We start from the raw sequence: 18,690 nt of genomic DNA, 5'->3' as shown, positions 1-18,690 counted from the left end.
CCGTATTAAACCCATTATTATTATTCTCATGTGTACCGGATTAAACCCATTATGATTTTTATTATATACATTTCTAAAATTTGATGGCACGTTTTAAGAATTTTGCGGCACACAAAAGTGACGCGGCGCAATGGTTAAAAATCACTGTCCTACCAGCTGAACGTCCCACTAGTGATCCAGACGCAACACTTCTGGAAAATAATGATTTCACCGAATTCAAATCCAGGAGAACAAGCTGGCTGACATTTTCGTGGTTTTCCCTGGTGTAATGTGAATACGAGTGAATTCCTCTAGAAAATCATCCACGAAGGCGTCTCTTTCTGTTAGCCAAATAGCTCTTCAGCGCTTTAGTACAATCAATAGAGTGTTGCATAACCTATTTACGACTGCGATGGCACTAACGCATTATTTCGCTTTAGAAATCGCACGTTTTATGCAGATATAATGAGCAGTTAAAAATTCTGCAGATGCACATTTTTAAAAGAACATTTACTTTACACCGGGAAATATTAGCAATAAAAAGAGATAAATGCTTCAACTAATTATAAAAGCTTTATAACTTATCGCAAAGTTTAAATACTTCTACCATGAAATTTTGAAGATTAATAATGCTTCAGACTCTAAAACAATTTGCGACACAACTGTTCTTTTACCACCGTGTCAGCCATGCATAATGAGCGTCATGAAAACAAAGCTCGTATTACATAATATGAGGTCTTAAAGAAAAGAAAATACGAGTTAAGAAACGGATTTAATATGTACTGAAAAAATTTTATTGCATTTTCCATCTCATACACTGTCCCTCAGCATAACGTTGCCCTTATGGACCGCGCAGAAATGGCAGTAGAATGACAACCCCAACGGGAAAATCGCAAACTTCCGAAAGGCGAGATGGGGGGGGGGAAGAAAAGAAAAGAAAGCTGCACAACAAAAAAGTTAAAAAAAAATAGAGCAGATGTTGAGCTTGGAACTAATCCCCCCCCGGTTACATCAGTCTGAAGCGGGCCTTTTACCTGTTGTATGATGGATCTATATCCACGCAGGGGGCTGCTGCACTTTGAGGCATTATGATACACAACCAACCCCGTAAGGCCCCCTATCTCTCGATAAGTAAAAGTACCTACTACCTGCCACCTGTCTGAACGAACTCAAAAACATCTGTAAACCCTGCCATAATTCTCTACTACCTGTACATGCATCTCAAGAACTCTTACGATTCTCATAGAAGTTTTTCGAAATGTAGGTTAAAATTGCCAACAAATATCATTATTAATATCCATACTGTAAAGATATAACGAAAAAATATAATAATCCAAAAACTTCCCTTACGAATTATAAAATATTAACGATCTTGTAAGGTTCCTTTATGTAAATTAAAAAAAAAAAAAAAAAAAAAAAAACAGTTATTTTATGTTTTGGACCTTTACTGCCACTTCTGCCTTTCGTTTTCTCGCTAGAATGCAAGTTCGCGAGTACTTATAGTTAGGTTTGTAGATTGTAAGGGTGAGATGTTCTGCCTCTCGACGCTACGTTACTAGACTGCTAGATCAGATAAGTGTGTGTGTGTGTGTGTGTGATTATGGAAAAGTCTCGAGGGCTATCTGCCTAAAGGGAGGAATGCCTTCGTGGAGGACTTTCTAAGGGAAACTGGCTCGTATACACGTTACACATGGGGAAAACCAATTAGATCAGATAAGATTTATAGTCTTCGGCCTTGCATTATAATTGCCGCGTTAATTCATGTTAAACTGATTTGTGCAGGGTTTGGCTGTTAGCTTACTTGAATTTAATTTTATATTTGACTGTTATTTTAAGTTATCTCCCCACAGGTGCTGACTGAACTTGTAAGTACCAGGTGTGCGTTCTGGTCTTCTTAGTCTAAATAAATGGATCTTTTACACATTTCTCAAGGCTCAGTTGTTATTTTAGAGTTAGCAGTAACTCGTTTAACGTCTACCAAGATTTGTTAAAGTTTGGATTATTACAAAACATAACAAAATTTATAATCTTACAGAATTAATATATTTGTAATTTAATACGGTAATTAAATTAATATAAAATGCCTTATTGAAATTTCAGCTTATTTATTATAAATCTCTAGTGTCTTATATCAATACCTTCTAGTGATAGAGTGTTGTAACTTTGGATGCCATCTAATACATACCAACCAATGGAGGATTTTTAAACAAATGTTGTTATATCTTTGCTTACTGTTGCCTTAAAAAGTATTTTTATAATTTTGTCTGTAACTGCTTTAAAAATTTTGATACATACATAAATGCCAAGAACTCATTCACAGAATCAAATATATAAGACTGAGCTCCTAAATAATATTTCCCGATACTTACGAGTTATCGCAACTACCTTAGTAGAAGTTGCCAAATTTTCAAAATGTGCCAAACCTGCAACTATACTCATAACAGTTCTTCAATCAAGCAACGTCGCCATTCTCGCATGCGTTTTGTTGTATTCCAACGGCTTTTATAAACAAACCGTGATATTTTATACTTAATTTTAAAATATGCACTTGTAGAATTTACTAGCGATACGAAAAACTGCATTAAAATTTGTTCAGGAACACAAAATTTTGACGCAAAATCTCTAAACTGAACAACGAAGACATGCATTATGTACATAGTCGATGTTACCGGGAGTTTGTGCAATGCCATATCTTTGCAATTCTCTGAGATCTTCTTTTTAGGCGTAAACAGATCGCTGTGTACTTGGGGAGAAGAATAGCACAAAAAAGTTACAGAAAGATTTGGAGAAAAATGCAAGTATTTTATTTTTAATGTATAACGTAATACTTATTTAATAACTCAAATTTGTATTTTAAGTTGCTAAAATCTGTTTTCTCTTTATAAGTTGATAATGTCTGCCAGCTTGCAATAAATATCGATAGTTTGGGAATCTTCTTTTAAAAAACCGCAAATCGGGTGCAAGTTAACGGTTTTTTTATACGCAGCTTTTACCTTTTCATCTGTAAAATATCGCCAAATTGCGCCAAGGCGGTTGCGTTAATATGTAAGCACCTATTTCCCACGAAACTGCAAATGCTGTAATTTAAAAAGCAAATATTGAATAATTACATTTTTTCTTTTGCAATTTAGGGCTATAATTTAGTCAATCAAATATTTATAGGATGGTACAGTTTAAAATATTAAAAACAATTGCTCAAATTTCAAACAACAAAAGTACCAAGCGCGTTGTTTGACATTTATTTTCTCCGTGAAGTCATTTCTATCACCTAATTTCAAGGGTTTTCGGTCTCTCTTCGAAGTAAACAGATTTTATCTCAAAACAGGATCTCTAAAAAATTCAATATGGTAATTCCTTGTTAAAGCGACAACCGTATAAGCTTTCGGCAACATCAGAAATTTCTGCATTTCAGATTCGATGAAATTTGTCAGTGTTCGAGATTAAGCGTGGCGGCCACTCTCATAAGAAAGTACCCTACATAATCATCAGTTTTTTACGGCTCCATCTCAAAGTTTCGATGTGCAGACGATGATGACCTTATATATTTTTGTCCTTTTTTATATTAGTTCAGTTTAAAAACTAAAATTAATAAACAGCCTTATAATTTAAAAATTTCCATTTCATCGACACAAAAGTAACATAAATTTTGCATATGTACAACTAGATACATTGCTGTATGATTAACCTGTAACAGTTTTGATCTCACACCACTACTTCCTATAAATACAAGAGGAGGGAGAACGCTGCACGATCTTGTAAAACTAAGTAACTCTCTTATAGAAATGAAGATTAGATAGTTACTTGAACCTCAAACAAAATCCTAAAATTTGTTGAAAATATATCAGACGATTTATTACTGAAAAACTTTCAACGTTAAAGATATCAAACGATGTGAATGCCCAAGACCAGAAGTAATGATGACAACCAATTCCCTCCAATAGATAGAAGGGAAGCAGTTGCCATTCAGAATCGGGCAAATAAATGAAGAGGCGTCGATGCGTAATACCATTCTTCAATCATTTCTGGCAGATCGCCAACAAATGAGGATTCCGCCAGACAAATCGAGACGGCAAAGGACCGCGTCTCATTCAGTACGTGCCCTCAATTTGTCAGATCTCGTCAGTTAACAGATGTAAAATTAGGTACGCCATGCACGGATTGGATTATTTTGACAGGTGTTCCAAGTCTCTATTAATGCTAGTCAGAAGACGATGCAGATGGTAGAATGCAAATGTCATAGCACATGTCACCTCAATGTCCTGCTTATAATAGTATTGTCATGATGATAAGTTCAACTAACGCTACATTTAATTGCTGTAAACAAAAATACAGCAAGAAATGGGGGTTTTTATGGGGGTCTTAAATATAGAAATAAGCTGAAATGAAGAAAGACGCGTGTATGAACGAACTACTACACAAATCTAGAAAATTTGTCGAAATCTTTTATGTAGCGAAACAGAAAGTCTGTTTGCAAACAAACCTAACTTGGATCAGCTGTTCATTTGTTAGTTTTAAAAGACCAGCGTTTTTAATCGTGACGTTATTCAACAAAGAAAAAACGTATTTTACTCATTCAAACGATCGCAGCTTGCGTTATCTCAAAGAATTATCTCTTTCTAAGTCTGGTGACGATGTAACATGATGTAAGTAAATTACATCCTGTTTCGAGATGAACCCTTTGTTTGACAATTTATCGTCAAATGTTTTGTTTCTATTTAAGAGCATACAGGTCTTAATAATATAGGACTGAAAGGAAAAAAAAGGATACAATTTAGAAACTACGAACATAAGAGAAAATCCATAAAAATAACCGTGCAACCGACACGTGCAGACGCCAGAAAGTAACCCCCCCCCCCAAAAAAAAAAAAAATATCTACCATAAGCTCGGTTAGAGATTTCTTTACCTAAAGCGCATCTACGGAAGATAAAAGAACGCGCAATACAGAAAGTGTAAAAATATTTTGCCATTCTTTTTGAGATACTCAAATGATATAGAATTTGAAAAAATTGAAGTTCGTAGTCCACCCACCATAAACCACATGTTAAGTGAAAAATGTGTTTAGATTTATTTCCTGCCGTCAAGTATGCGATAGCCATTTGCTAGAGCAAGGTTCTTCCTCCTTCATAAAATCTTTTGTACAACAAATTAGCTGGCTTTAACTCAAAATTACGCTTAACTGCGAGTAAAAAACCAATGCAGAAGAAAAGTACAATGCAAATGGAAGCAAGCAGTATTAAAATTTTTGCAGATTGCTTTTTATTTAGCAAAGTGAAATATGTATGCCCCGGTCAGACAAAGATATATTTGTGCCTGATCAGAGAACATTACTGATGCCTTTTAAACCCAATTAGCACTTTAAAAGTCTCCTTATTAATTTAATTTATCTCTATATATAAAAAAGAAAGTCTGTTTGTTTGTCTTCTAATAACTCATTCACTACTATAACTATCGTCGCCAAACTTTCTACGATTCTTTTCTGGGTCCTGGAAAAGGTCGACGTCAACTTTTTTTTTTTTTAAAAAGGGGGGCAAATTCAGAGATATTAATTAAAAACTGGGAAAAACGATAATTTTCGCCCTCATTTTTCGGAGTGACACCAGTCTCGCAACCTGGAGATGCAAATCTGCTTTATTTCGAAAGTTGTTGCCACTGCTGGCTTTCAAACACTTGAGTTTGTTAATAAGAAATTTCTAAGTTTTACGATGAAATAAAAATAGCATTACCAAACATTAAATACATTATTCCCGATTCCATAAATTCGCGGGAAGCCATTTCCACTATTCCCATCTTCGTACGACTTTAATCAGCTGAAATATTAATTAAAATCGCTGAAAGCGATAATTTTCGTATTCACTTTTCCGAGTGGCAACAATTTCTGGCGTTGGAAATAAAAATGCTTTATTTCGAAAAGTTTTGCTACTGCTCGCTTTCAAATCGTAGAGTTTGTTAATCAGAAATTTGTAAGTTTTACAAAATCTATACATATAAAGAAGAATGTCTGTTTGTGTGTTTGTTTGTTCGCGTTATTGATTTCTGATCAATTATGATCAATTTTTTGCTACATTTAATCGACTAAAATTGAATATAGGAGAAATATTAGATGGATCTTGAGCTTTTACGACTATTTGATTAGAAAGACAAAAATCATTAAAAACTGCGTGAGAGAGAATTAGCTTATTTTTCTATCGAAATTTTTGATGTGAGTTCCATATCGCATCACAGTGAAAAATGTATGACCATGAATCGTATTTTTTGCATCGTTATTAGAGAACGATTACAGCGGTTACAGTTCTCTCTGTTGTTAGATGCATTATTCTCAATCTAACTTAACTGGCATCGTGTACTTCCGGAAGTTTCAAGGAAAAAATAGGAAAACTGAACAAAATACTGTAAGAAAAATATGAACTAAAATATGACATTTTTGTTAATTTTTGACACCTATTTAAACTGACGCTATGCTAAAATGCGTACCAAATTCAAACAGACATCTTAGGCGTAATGGGGAGGGCCGAATTCAGGGAAAGGCAATCCCGTATGTGTTACTTTCATGCCATATTTTTATATCTTCAGTGGCCTTGCATCATAGTTATGTTACATTCTATAATTATGAGACTTAAGTTGATATTTAAAGTCATTGAAATTAATAATAATGCGCACAAAGAGATAGTTCAAAATTTTAAACATGCTAAAGAAATCTTCATATTAGTTTTACTGGAAAGTTTTACCGACCTTGTTTTTGAAAATGGGCTACACGAATCGAATACAGGGAAAACTCTTTCCTAATCTTTACGGGCTGGATGATTACACAGTGAGTTTTACATGCTATAACAATTCAGAATTTTTTAGGTATTATTCAAGTGAAATAGCATTAATGTTCTATATTTTAATGTCTTATGTACACAATGTGAATATGTCTAATGTGTACAGTGTAAAATACCAAAAGATCCTTCGAATAATTTCACTTGTAGCAATATCCCTCAGATATATTCCTACAAAACATAGATATCTATGTTCTCTTCTTACAAAAAGCAAGTATCTAAGTATAGAAGCTCCGCTAGTATTAAAAATGGCAGCATAACTTCTTTCACGGTAAAGAAGTTGAAGTGTCGATTCACATATAAGTAACTACGAAAATTGCAGTATAATGATCTTCAACAAATCCTGACTAAATTCCACAAATTTACATTTTTATTATAAACAAATTTTGATAAATTTTGTAACCTAAGTTGCTTTCGAAACACCAAATATGAACTCCACAATCGCCTTTATTAAACGTAATTATACTTAAAATCTTATATTAGAAAAGGTGAAGGGGAAAAAACTGTGAGTGTCGTGGACACATTCAGCTAAAAAATGTTTACGTTTGGAGTGTGTTAAAAGCTACCATACTTTTATTAATATTTGTTATATAATTTCTATCTATCTATTAGATTGATTTGCTCCAGATATCTTTACCTGTGACAAATGTTACTGCTTGGAATTGTAAAGAAAGGTTTAATGTTTTAGTTGGTTTTTGCTCTTCTGGCAAATTTATTCAGAAAGTTTATTCACGCGGTTGACACACAAAAATACTAACTCAGTATTTGAAAACACAAGAAAATGTAAAACTATTTAATTAAATTATTCTTTGCTTTGAAGCTAAGAATGGTAACGATTCGTAAATCAACTTAAAATCGAATCCGAAGTTTTAAGACTTTTATTTTGGAAACCAGGTAAGATGTTATTTTTATATATTTGAAAATGTGAATTTTGAGATTAAAATAAAATCGATAGGCTATTATAAGCCTTATTATTATAATCCAATTTTATAATTTGCCTTCAGCAAACTGTTTTAATGCTAGTTTTAAGATATTATGAGATGTAATGAGCTTTAAGGCATGCGTTGCTTACTTTAATTATTATTTATTGTTACTTTAGTTATTATTTCCAGTGTTAGTAGTGGCATCAGCTTCTGGGCAAAGTTTCACGCGTTCGCTTGTTCGATTGCCTTAGAGCAACGGGAATTTACTAGTGTATTTATAAACTCCTATAAATATATACAACTATTAAAGGATAGCTCTGGTCATTTTACCAAACTCATCCTTTCAGGAAAGTAATTGAACATTATTATAATGCGACTTATGGTTCAAGAAGATTATTATAGTGGGACTTCGAATCCAGTCTCATATCTTCAGCGCCGGAATTTCCACGTATCACTCAGAACTATAGCGGCTGTTTACTGTAGTTTATTTGTTCTTCACTAAGAGCAAAATCTTTCACAATAACTTAATAATATAGAAAAAGTATAACCAATTCTTCCTGTCGAAACTATTCATAAAGAGAATTTTTAAACACGAAAACTATTTACATCAGCTATTAATCCCTAACTGATATTATTCATACATTATTACTACTCGTATTAGTATCCACTTTCAGCCCTGAGTCAGATGGTTAAGCACATCAAGTCCATGACAAAATGGACAAGCTTCTGTCCCCTTCCCCTCATCTTTAGTGGAAGTTCATTGAGAAGAGGGTGGGGAGAAATGAACAGGTCACGTGCGTGGGGAAAGAATCGAAGGAGGATGGAATCGCTCTTTCGCATCCACAGCATCCCGAGGGGAATTTCGCTTTGCCTCACCCTCTGACTCTTCCAAGCGGGGAATGGAGACTAGCTAGCTAGGAAGAAATTTAGTTTCAACTACGATGGATATATTTAAAGTTTTGAATCTAAAACCCTAACGATGAGACACCAGTACTAGACAGTAAAGGAGAGGACAGATAGAGATATACAAAATCAAAGAAAAAATAACAAAAGAAGTATGCTTATGGATATAAAAGCAATGAAATAGTATATTAGTACATAATTTAACATAAAGAATTATTTTAAGTACCGCTTGCCCTAAAACTATATGGAAGTTAGGGATGACGATTTCTCAATGAATGGAAAACCTAATGACAGTTTGTGGCTTTTATGTTAATGTTTTACTAAAGAAATGTTATTTTAATTTATTTCTTTCCTCTCTGCCTCTTCGCCACGAGGTTCACTCATTCCAGAATTTATGTACATTTGAATGGCAGTGTAAAGGTAGAAATTTATGAATGAGATTGTTAAGAGTTTGGTCTGCATTTCGCCGACTGAAGAAAGGAGTTAGTTGGCGAAGCCAATACTGATCTTGTCGAAGATATTTTAGAATGAGGTTAGATCATGTTTGGTAAATGTGCGTTTGAAATTCTATCGCGGTTTATAGTCTCCAGTGGAATGAGATTTAATGCACTGTTGAATTTACATCCATTCTAAAACGACGTTTTCTGTTGAAACCAGGTCCTTGTTCGCTGTTAAATTTTATTATTGCATTACTATCAGATTTTATTATTATATTATTTTATTGTTAGCTGATAAGATTCATGGCGTATTATATTCTCATAACCAGCTATGAACTTCAAAACTGGGGTTTACCGTAAATCCTTTTCTGTTTGTTGCTCCTCCATACTAAACCATACCAGAAAAGCAAACAAAAAAAAAAAAAAAAAGAAAAAGAAAAGAAAAAGAAGAAGAAGAAGAAGGGCTTCTTTTTGCTTTTATATATTTTGAGCTCTCAAAGTTTGTTTCTCAGAATTTCTGCTTGCTAATAACCTCAATTAATTGAAAACATTTACCATTGACGAAGCACTTTCTTCCGCGGTCATTGATAGAGCCTTTAAAAATTTTCACTTTGCCCTCAAAGAAGACATTCCGCTGTTACAAATAGCATTAATAACCTCGTCGTGCTTCCATTTCATCCTTCTGTCAGTTACAAAATTGAATGGACGTCCAGAAGTTCGATTTGCAAGTCATTTTCTGGTTCATCAATAAAATCCATGGTTCGATTCTTAAAGATTCCATTCCTGACTTTAATTCTTGGGGAATTTATAGTGTATCTTGATAGTCTGGTTCGAGATAAATCGACCAAAATAAAAGAATGTTAAAATTTCGCATCAAGGAACACGAATCTTCTGTCCGAAAAGGCGAAATTATTAAGTTTTCCATAGCTAATCATAGTTGGAGGTTTAATCAAAATTTTGATTTTGGGTCTGCAAAAATTAAGCTTTTTCCATTGGCGAATTGGATTTTATTGAAGCTTTTCACATTCACAAAGATTTAGCTTATTTCTGATTAGATTGCTTTTAATGATTTTAAATCCAATTTATTCCTTTCTAACGATTTTAAAATTCTATTAACTTAATTTTTCAATTTTCGTTACTATTTCTGCCGACTGATGGCGCTATCTTCTCATTAGCTTTAATCTTTTTGATTGTAAATACAACCGTGGATTTCCCTTCGTTGCAGACTTTACTCCTGATGAAAAGGAACCTGTACCTGTTTGCCTTCGAAATCGATAAGGTCTTGACTAAAATCTACGCCAAGCAAATGGTTGTTGCTTTGCTTAATTTGACGTTTCACTCTTGTGTGTTTCTCTTCTCTCTTTAAATTTTATGCTTCTATATTTCAATTTAGTCACTCACAAGAGGTGAAGTAGAATAAACTTGAAGTGTTTTAATTCAGTGCCTCTTTGTTTGATAGTTAAATAATCTGGTGGTGATAATTAACTGCATAGAACAAAGGCAATAACTTATTTTTATGATAATTGACGTCACGGAACCCACAGCAGGTATTACAACAAATTTTCTAATCTCCCTAAACTTCACTATACCAACTATCCGTGTAACTGAAATACCAATTATCCGTGTGACTGAAATACCAATTATCCGCGTTAATGCTTGGGTATGCAAATGGCAAAAGAAAAACATGCATAATCAAAAATTGATCTGAATTTTCTAAGAAAAATAAACGCAGCACTGTATTTTATTTGTAAATTAAACATTTTAGTTAATGTAAAGAAACGAGATTTAAGAGACATACCCATAATCTCTTTAATTTGCTAGATATCATCCATGAAGTTTTTAACGCTTCTGTTGCAGAACTGTTCTCATTTAAATATGTGTGACATTAAATTTTGTTCTTACTCTAGCCTCTGAGTACGTCAGCACCATTATGTATTTAAACATGTAAAACAAGCAAGAAAAACTCACATGAAGAGATGATAAACTAAACCAGCTTTGTAGATTTCTACGTACCGAGAATGATGCTTAGTAAGTCGCATTTTGGCAGCAAAACTGCAATAAAGTTTAACGGAAAGTAAAATAAAACAGATCTAAAATATTTTATATTTTAAATTTGGTTTTTGTTAGATTTTATATTTTGGAATGGAGTCATAGATTTAAAGATTATGATCGTTAAGAGTACATATATAGCAATACTTAAAAACATGAATATAAATTTGTTTTTCGTTTAGCCATCTCAAAATACGAAAACATTTATAACTCGCTAATCTTTTTTACTTGAACAGAAGCTTTCAAAATCCACTCACCGAATGTTTTGTTTATCAGAACATTCGAAAGCTACATATCTACGAAATATGTCTTCGTGTGTGTGTGTGTGTGTATTATGGCAAAGCCTCGAGGGCTATCTGCCTAAGGGGAGGAATGCCTTCGTGGAGGACTTTCTAAGGGGAACTAGCTCGTATACACGTTACACATGGGGAAAACCACGAAAACGCCCATGCAGCCAGCCCGTTCGCGGGATTCGAACCTCGGACCTCGAACCGAACTACCAGTGTTCAGCGACTTTACCGCTCGGCCGCTGGTGGGCACAATATGTCTTCGCAGAGATGTTCTGAAGAAAATTGAACTGACATTTATGCTATTAGTAGATTCTTCAGTTAAACGATGAACAAAATAACCTAAATATTTCCAATCGAAGATTGTACGCTTTACGACTTGATATGTTGAACCCATTCCAATGAAACTTCTCTTGGCGTTAACACAGTTACTCAACTGACAAATCAGATTAAAGGTACTTTGTCTGTTGAATACCGCATAGAAACGTCCGAAACAGACCGCCTCATCTCAAAGATGTGGAACGATTTCAAAGGATTGAAGATGAAAAGTCCTCCCAACGTGAGATCCAGAATTTAGGTTCAAAATCTCTCAGTAATGGAGTAACAATTTATCTGTATAAATTGTTACTCCATGTCTGACTCCATGATGATGTCTTTCTGAACATTACCAAAAACGTTCGCGTAATTGCACAGGCATAACCGAAAGATAAAAACATGATAAAAATCTACTGATTTGAAGATCGCCGGAGACTGTCCGCTGGTTTTCTTGCATGCATTTGATAACAATAATGCTGCCAATATATATGCGTATTGCATGTTCTACCCACAGTTCTAAGCAAAACGAACACCTTGTTAATCTTACGGTTTTGGGTTAACTGATTGGTTAATTAATATAGGAAAGTCTGAAAGAAACTGGCTCATATTGTCATGAAAAAAATCATAAAAATCAACCGGCCTGTTGCGAACTCCACGCAAGCTACTTGTGTTCACTTATCTTACTAGAATGGCATATAGCTTTCTCACAACCTTGCCGCTTATAACGTGGTACACATCATGCATAAGAATATAGTGCTATCGAATGAAAAATTTTAGTTATTCTGTATCTTCTATATACAGCATTCAAAATAAAGTTCTAGACGCATTCCTTTCATTTCAAAATGAATGGTGTCACAGACTGTTCACACGTTAGGACTGTCTCTAGCAAATTGCACTTGTCTTAAAGTGCATCTTGTCAAGCATCTCTGGCATAATGATTGCACTTGACTCAAAGTGCATCTTGTCAAGCATCTTTGGCATAATGAATGCATTTATCTCTGGCATAACCATTGGTATTTGTCCCCCCCCCGCCGCGATTGACACGGTAAATGGCACATGTTACTTTATACAGATTTGTATATCCAGTGGCCGGCGCTAGGCTTTATTTCGCATGTTTGCCATATCAGCTGCCCCCTCCTACATTTAAATTTCCCTGAAATTTTACCACGAATAAATTCTATTGCCAGCGCAGCGGCTTTGGCGGTGGCCTTGCGTATATTCCTTACATTTTATCGCATAGATTGCTAATAACTACTTCGATCTGAGGAACCTAAATGTTCCAGTGCAGGTATCCCTCCCCTGACACGAATTCGCTCTTACACGATAAGAAACTTAAGAAAACCCTCGCATTGCACGGCCACACGGTTTCATGTTAACACGTTTATGAAATGCGTAAAACCTCTTTTAACACATTATGTATGTTTATACTTCGATAACAGTATTTTTATTTTAAACATTTACACAATTAAATTACGTATTATTCCACAGTGTGTGTATGTATTATGCCACCTATTTATATACGTACACAATCAATAAAAAAATAAATTCCGGGAATTCTCTCATCAAAACTCTTTTGAAACTGAGTTGTGCCCATCATTTACATATTATGTATCTTATACTACAAGCGTTCAGTTGATAGATTGCATAAATCACGTAGTTGCGATTTTCGAGAATACTTTTTTTTTAAATATTATGCACATGTTACTAATTTGCTTTGTCGTTTTTAGGATTAATTATTGCGAAATTATGTTTCCTTTAATGTTCATATGTCTCAAAAAATGTCTAGAAGTAAGAATTAACTTTTAAGAGGCAATTTATTTCTTTGGGAGACGAAAATAGAAATTTTGAATCATTTGTTTAAAGCAGAAAAGGCATCTCACGTTGAAAAAAGTTGCAATTAATCATCTCACGTTGCACGTTGCAATTAACTTAAATCAAAAACAGTAAGAACAATTAAAAAATATTTTGTTTTAAAAATTTTTGGAATATATCCCTCTATTTTGTAATAGTTGTTAACCTCGTGTAACACAGTTTCACACAACACGGTATTTTCTAGGAACCTATCTACCATGTTACATGAAGGATACCTGTATTCGAATGATTCTGGAGTTGTCTAGGGATATGCCTTTGCCATTTTAAATCTCAACATGACGGCAGTAACTGGAGACACATGGATTATCAGCTTAACACATGTGGCAGAATCTGAGAAAAAGCAGAAAAGCGTAAAAAGAATGATCCACAAATATGGCAAAATTTCCTCCATGATAATAATGCTACTATGAAAGTAATGCATACTGTAACTGGTTTATACTCGGTTACATATAATTAGTAATTACTAGGCTTAAGTGCATATTTGGATGTCATATTAATAAAAATTAGTTGAGTTGGAACAACTTTGTACACGATCATTTAATTCTACTCAATTCAGTACAGAAATACATCTGATAACATCCCTAAATTTTTGTTAGGCTACTTTTAGCGATAAGACATAAACGATCATTCAAAAATAAAAGGATGCCTTCGGACTTTCTTTTTAACTCTGTATAATACAGCAAAACTTTCCTAACAGTTTTGGTCTTATGTATGCCTTACAGAATGTCACTCTTGGAGTTCAGAGCGTTCAGTATCGTTAACTAATCATATTCTCATAAATATTACTGATCTCTGCAGGTGGTTGTTATGAGAAACTTCACTGTATATATCCAAGACATATCTTGATATATAGAAAGCTAGATGGCGGATACAAGTACATTTTATTTATTAAGATAAATGACTTGTATTCCTATCAAGATAAAATAGCGAATGTATACATAATTCAGCTCAGTTTAAATATTTCGAATGCAGAGCAATAATCGGTGATGCCAACGATAAGTGATAAGCAGAACTTTCTAGAAGAAACGGGCGCGGTTCAATAAATGAAATGTTCAACATCCGTATCGGTCATAGCTTCTCTCTCGGGAGCATCAAAACGTCTCGCAGAAGACACATAGTTTTTTTATTGATTGTTTCCTTTTTTCACTCTGGATGACAAACCATCTTCCATTTTTCATTTTCTTTCATTCATGCGTTATGGTGAAACTAGCCCCATCCATACTCTTTATGATATTACCCGTGAACAGGGATGTCAAACTCATAGGTACACTTGGGCCAAACAAACAAGGTTTAGGCGGGCCGAAAAAAAAAAAAATCAATATTCATAGAAACGTAGATTTATTTCGAATAATACAATAATAAACATATATATTTATATAGAAAAGAACAAGAAAAATTTAATGTTTACGTCCTGATACTTGACATCTCTTCTCTGCTATTATCTTTCCTATTTCGGGAGAAATTTTGTTTACAGTGATAACTTTCAACGCTGACCCAAGGTGAGCATCATTAATACGGTTTCTAATAGGAGACTTATTACCTTTCATGACTGAAAATAACTGCTCGCACCGATAAGTGCTACCAAACATGGAAATAATTTCATATGCGAATTTTCGAGTATTTTCAAACCTGGCTGGTAAATATTTGTAAAATTCAGGCACGCCCACTTCAATGAATTTTGCTTTCAAATTTCATTTGCATTGAATCTTGATCACCTCCATTTGCATATGGCTGGGTACTGAGTCAATACTTAGTGAGAAAAATCGAAGAAAACAGGAAAAAAAAAAAAAAAGTCTTCGAGGGAACTAAAATCATTAAACCTCGTTTCAAATTCAGTTGTTAAATTTGCAATTTTTTCTGCGTATTTTTGATACGAACAAGTATCATCTAAACTTGATTTATTCATGCTGCACGTCGGGAAGTGCGTCAAATCTTCATTTTTAAGTTGTTTTTCCCAAAGAACTAGTTGACATTTGAATGCTTTAATTATGTCAAACATGTTCGTAATGATATGATCTTTTCCTTGTAACGATAAATTTAAATCGGTTAAGTGTTTGGTTATATCAACCAGTTGTTTCTCAAGAAAGATAAATCTTGTATCCATATTGAATCGTAAAACAAACTTACGTCTTGATTTTTCGTTTTTAAAAACTGACATATTTCTTCTTTCAAATCCCAGAATTGTTTGAGAATCTTGGAGCAAGATAACCAACGTACCTCGGTATAGTAAGACAAACCCGAATGTTCACTATCTAACTCACTTAAGAAAGCAGTGAATTGACGCTAATTTAAACCTCGAGATCTTATAAAATTTATAACTTTTTTTATATATGACAAAACATTCTCCATATTTATTACTTTCGAACTTATTTAGAACTTCTTGATGTATAATATAATGCATATGATGAATGTTTGAACCGTGAATTTCACTAAGTTTTTTTCTTAGTAATGTTACGAAGCCCTTGTTTTTCCCGGTCATTGATGGAGCACCATCTGTAGCTACAGAATTTAATTTTGCCACGTGTACCCCAAAAGCCAAAGGTAGCTGAACGCAAGCTACTCACACGCATTTGTAATTTAAGTAGTGTGTGTGTGTCAGCTCGCTGTGAGTAATCTAACAACACTGAATAAATTATCGTTAATTACTTAGCAGTAAACATTTCATTTTTTTCTTCGTCGATATGTTATTTTATTATTATATATTATTATTTGCCGATATATTGGCCGGGCCGCAAAAATATTTGTTGTGGGCCGCGAGTTTGACATCCTTGCCCGTGAATTATAAATTGTTTCGACTGCCTATACACGTCGTATTGCTCAATATCGCATTTGCTCAAGATCGTATATTTTCGCATATTTACCCCCTAGCTTTCTAGCACTAGATTTTGAAAATTTTAAAAATATTCTCATCATCTTCTCCTTCCTCTATTGTACATAGGTTTTCCCTCTGAAATACGATATAATATGATATTTCTGAGGTCGGCGCTTTCATTCACAGAGTTAAATCTTTTTCAAAGATAGCTTTCAGAGGTGTAAATAATATACTCGATAATTTTTAGAATTCACTTGCATTCTAATTTTTGGCATATGTACATTAAAATGTATAAAACTGTCCCAAACATAAAAAATGATTTACTTTCAAAAGCTTGCAGTTGTTTCACGTACGAAAAATTATTTTTGCTAGTCCATCATCCTTTATGCTATTGCGACAGTTGAGGCTTTCCGTTTATATATATTATTTAAAAACTAGAAAATTCTTATTAGAAAAATTAACTAGCTGAAAAGAAAATACTGGAAATATTTAATATTAGAAATTTAATATTTTGCCGCTTAACAGAATGTATTCCTTGTTAAATACACCTTTCTGTGTGAATATCCAGTGTTTTGTTGTATCGTTTTGTTGTTTCCTTCCCCCAGAAAAGAAATCATATTCCCCTTATAGTTCATTACCAATTCAGAAATTCAAAACTACGCAAATGGCATGTCACCATGCTATGAAATGACGTGTATACATATAGAATAGTTAATTTCTATATGCATAAATATAAAGAATAATTAATTTTTTTCTTAAGAGGTGTACATGATTACGCAAATAATGAGACTAATCACTACAGTCTGTTAAATAAACACTTGAAGGCGATTTTCTCCCTAGTTTTCTTCGTAAACATGGTAACGACAGCTGCGGAAGAAAGTCGAATCCCCTAGGCAATAACTGTTCTAACGTACGCAAATAATTGTTCTTCCTTTCCATGCAGCGTGCTTTTCGTTAAAAGCGCACAAGCGAGCGTTCACTTGAACTACCCTCTGAAATAAGTTGTAGAAAATACATGCTGCCCGGTGATAATGACAAGCGTAACGACTGTAAATAAGGGAGAGTCCTAAAAATCTAGAAGTGCCTATTTTAAAGTAACAGATTATAGTGTAAAAATAATATTCCAAAAAATACTTGACACCATGCCGGCTTGTTCATATGAACAGAAGCTTTCTAATTATTGATTTAATTATTTAATTACATAGATAATTCTATGCATGATAATTAACAGCAATAATTACGAATCAAAACGATGGACCTTGGGAGCTCAATGAAAAGAATGATCCCATAAATGGATTTTTCTTAACTTATCATAAATTGCCTGCATTTAGTTTCCATAAGCTTTTCTTTTGATGTTTATATAACAAGCCGCAATTGAAGCTAAATTACTAGAAATTAAAACACGGTATCTAAAACGAACTTGCGGTCGAAGCTTGCACCTTTACTGTCTGCCACGCTCATTTCGCCACCGTTATTCCCGAGCCTCTTTGCGTTCGTCACCCGACATCCCTGTTCTCTCTTTCAAAAAGCCAGTTGCTCATGATGCCGGAGCTCATTCGTTTTGTAATCAATTGATACTTTGTTCCTATGGAAACCGAATCGCTCCGATAAATGGGGGAATGAGGGGAAAGAAAAGAACAATGCTGCTGTTTATTGATCGCAGAGAGGTAGATTTTAATAGACTTTTTCCCCCCTCTAAGAAGTATAATGAAAGTATACCTAAGCGCAGTTATAAATGTCTTTCAGAAACAGAGAAATAAATATTTAACAAAAATGATCCGTTTGGAAAATGACCTTTTACGGCATTAAATAAAATTAGAAAAGTAATGTTCTATTTTTTTATATGAGCTGCAATTTTTTAGTTCTAAATTCCTTTTAAGGGCATGAAATAAAGGTAAAAAAATAATGCTATATTTTTTACATGCGCTACATCCCTTTTTTTTTTTGTTCAGGTTCAGCAGAAAAGCGCATGATTTCAAATGCGATAACTAATACGTATAATATTTTGCTTATGCAGCATATCTACTGACAAACATCAGATTCTTACATGAAATTTAATGAATTACAATACAAAGCGCATAATTACAATACAACAAGTATAATGTTTACATACGCACATAAAATATTTATGTGGAGTGAAATTTATTCATGCGTCATCAGAATATACAGTTTTAGATCAATTTTAATAAATAAACAATAGTTTTATCACAATTTTAAAATAAAGAGCACTATTAAATTTTTAGCATTAGAATTCATTAGAATTATTTTAAATATATAATAGAATATTCATTATT

At 33.7% G+C, this 18,690-nt stretch overlaps 1 protein-coding gene across 3 annotated transcripts in view; it reads right to left on the bottom strand.

The window, feature by feature from the left end:
* The window catches only part of raskol (Ras GTPase-activating protein raskol), a 730,597-nt gene that overhangs the window by 674,273 nt on the left and 37,634 nt on the right, over positions 1-18,690 (bottom strand). The gene's annotated exons all lie outside the window — the stretch shown is intronic.

This window comes from Stegodyphus dumicola, chromosome 10 (genome assembly GCF_044657685.1).
Source record: "Stegodyphus dumicola isolate Sdum_Otavi_A_Nest chromosome 10, ASM4465768v1".
In the NCBI taxonomy this organism is placed as follows: Eukaryota; Metazoa; Arthropoda; class Arachnida; order Araneae; family Eresidae; genus Stegodyphus; species Stegodyphus dumicola.
This window is presented reverse-complemented; position numbering and strand designations above follow the sequence as displayed.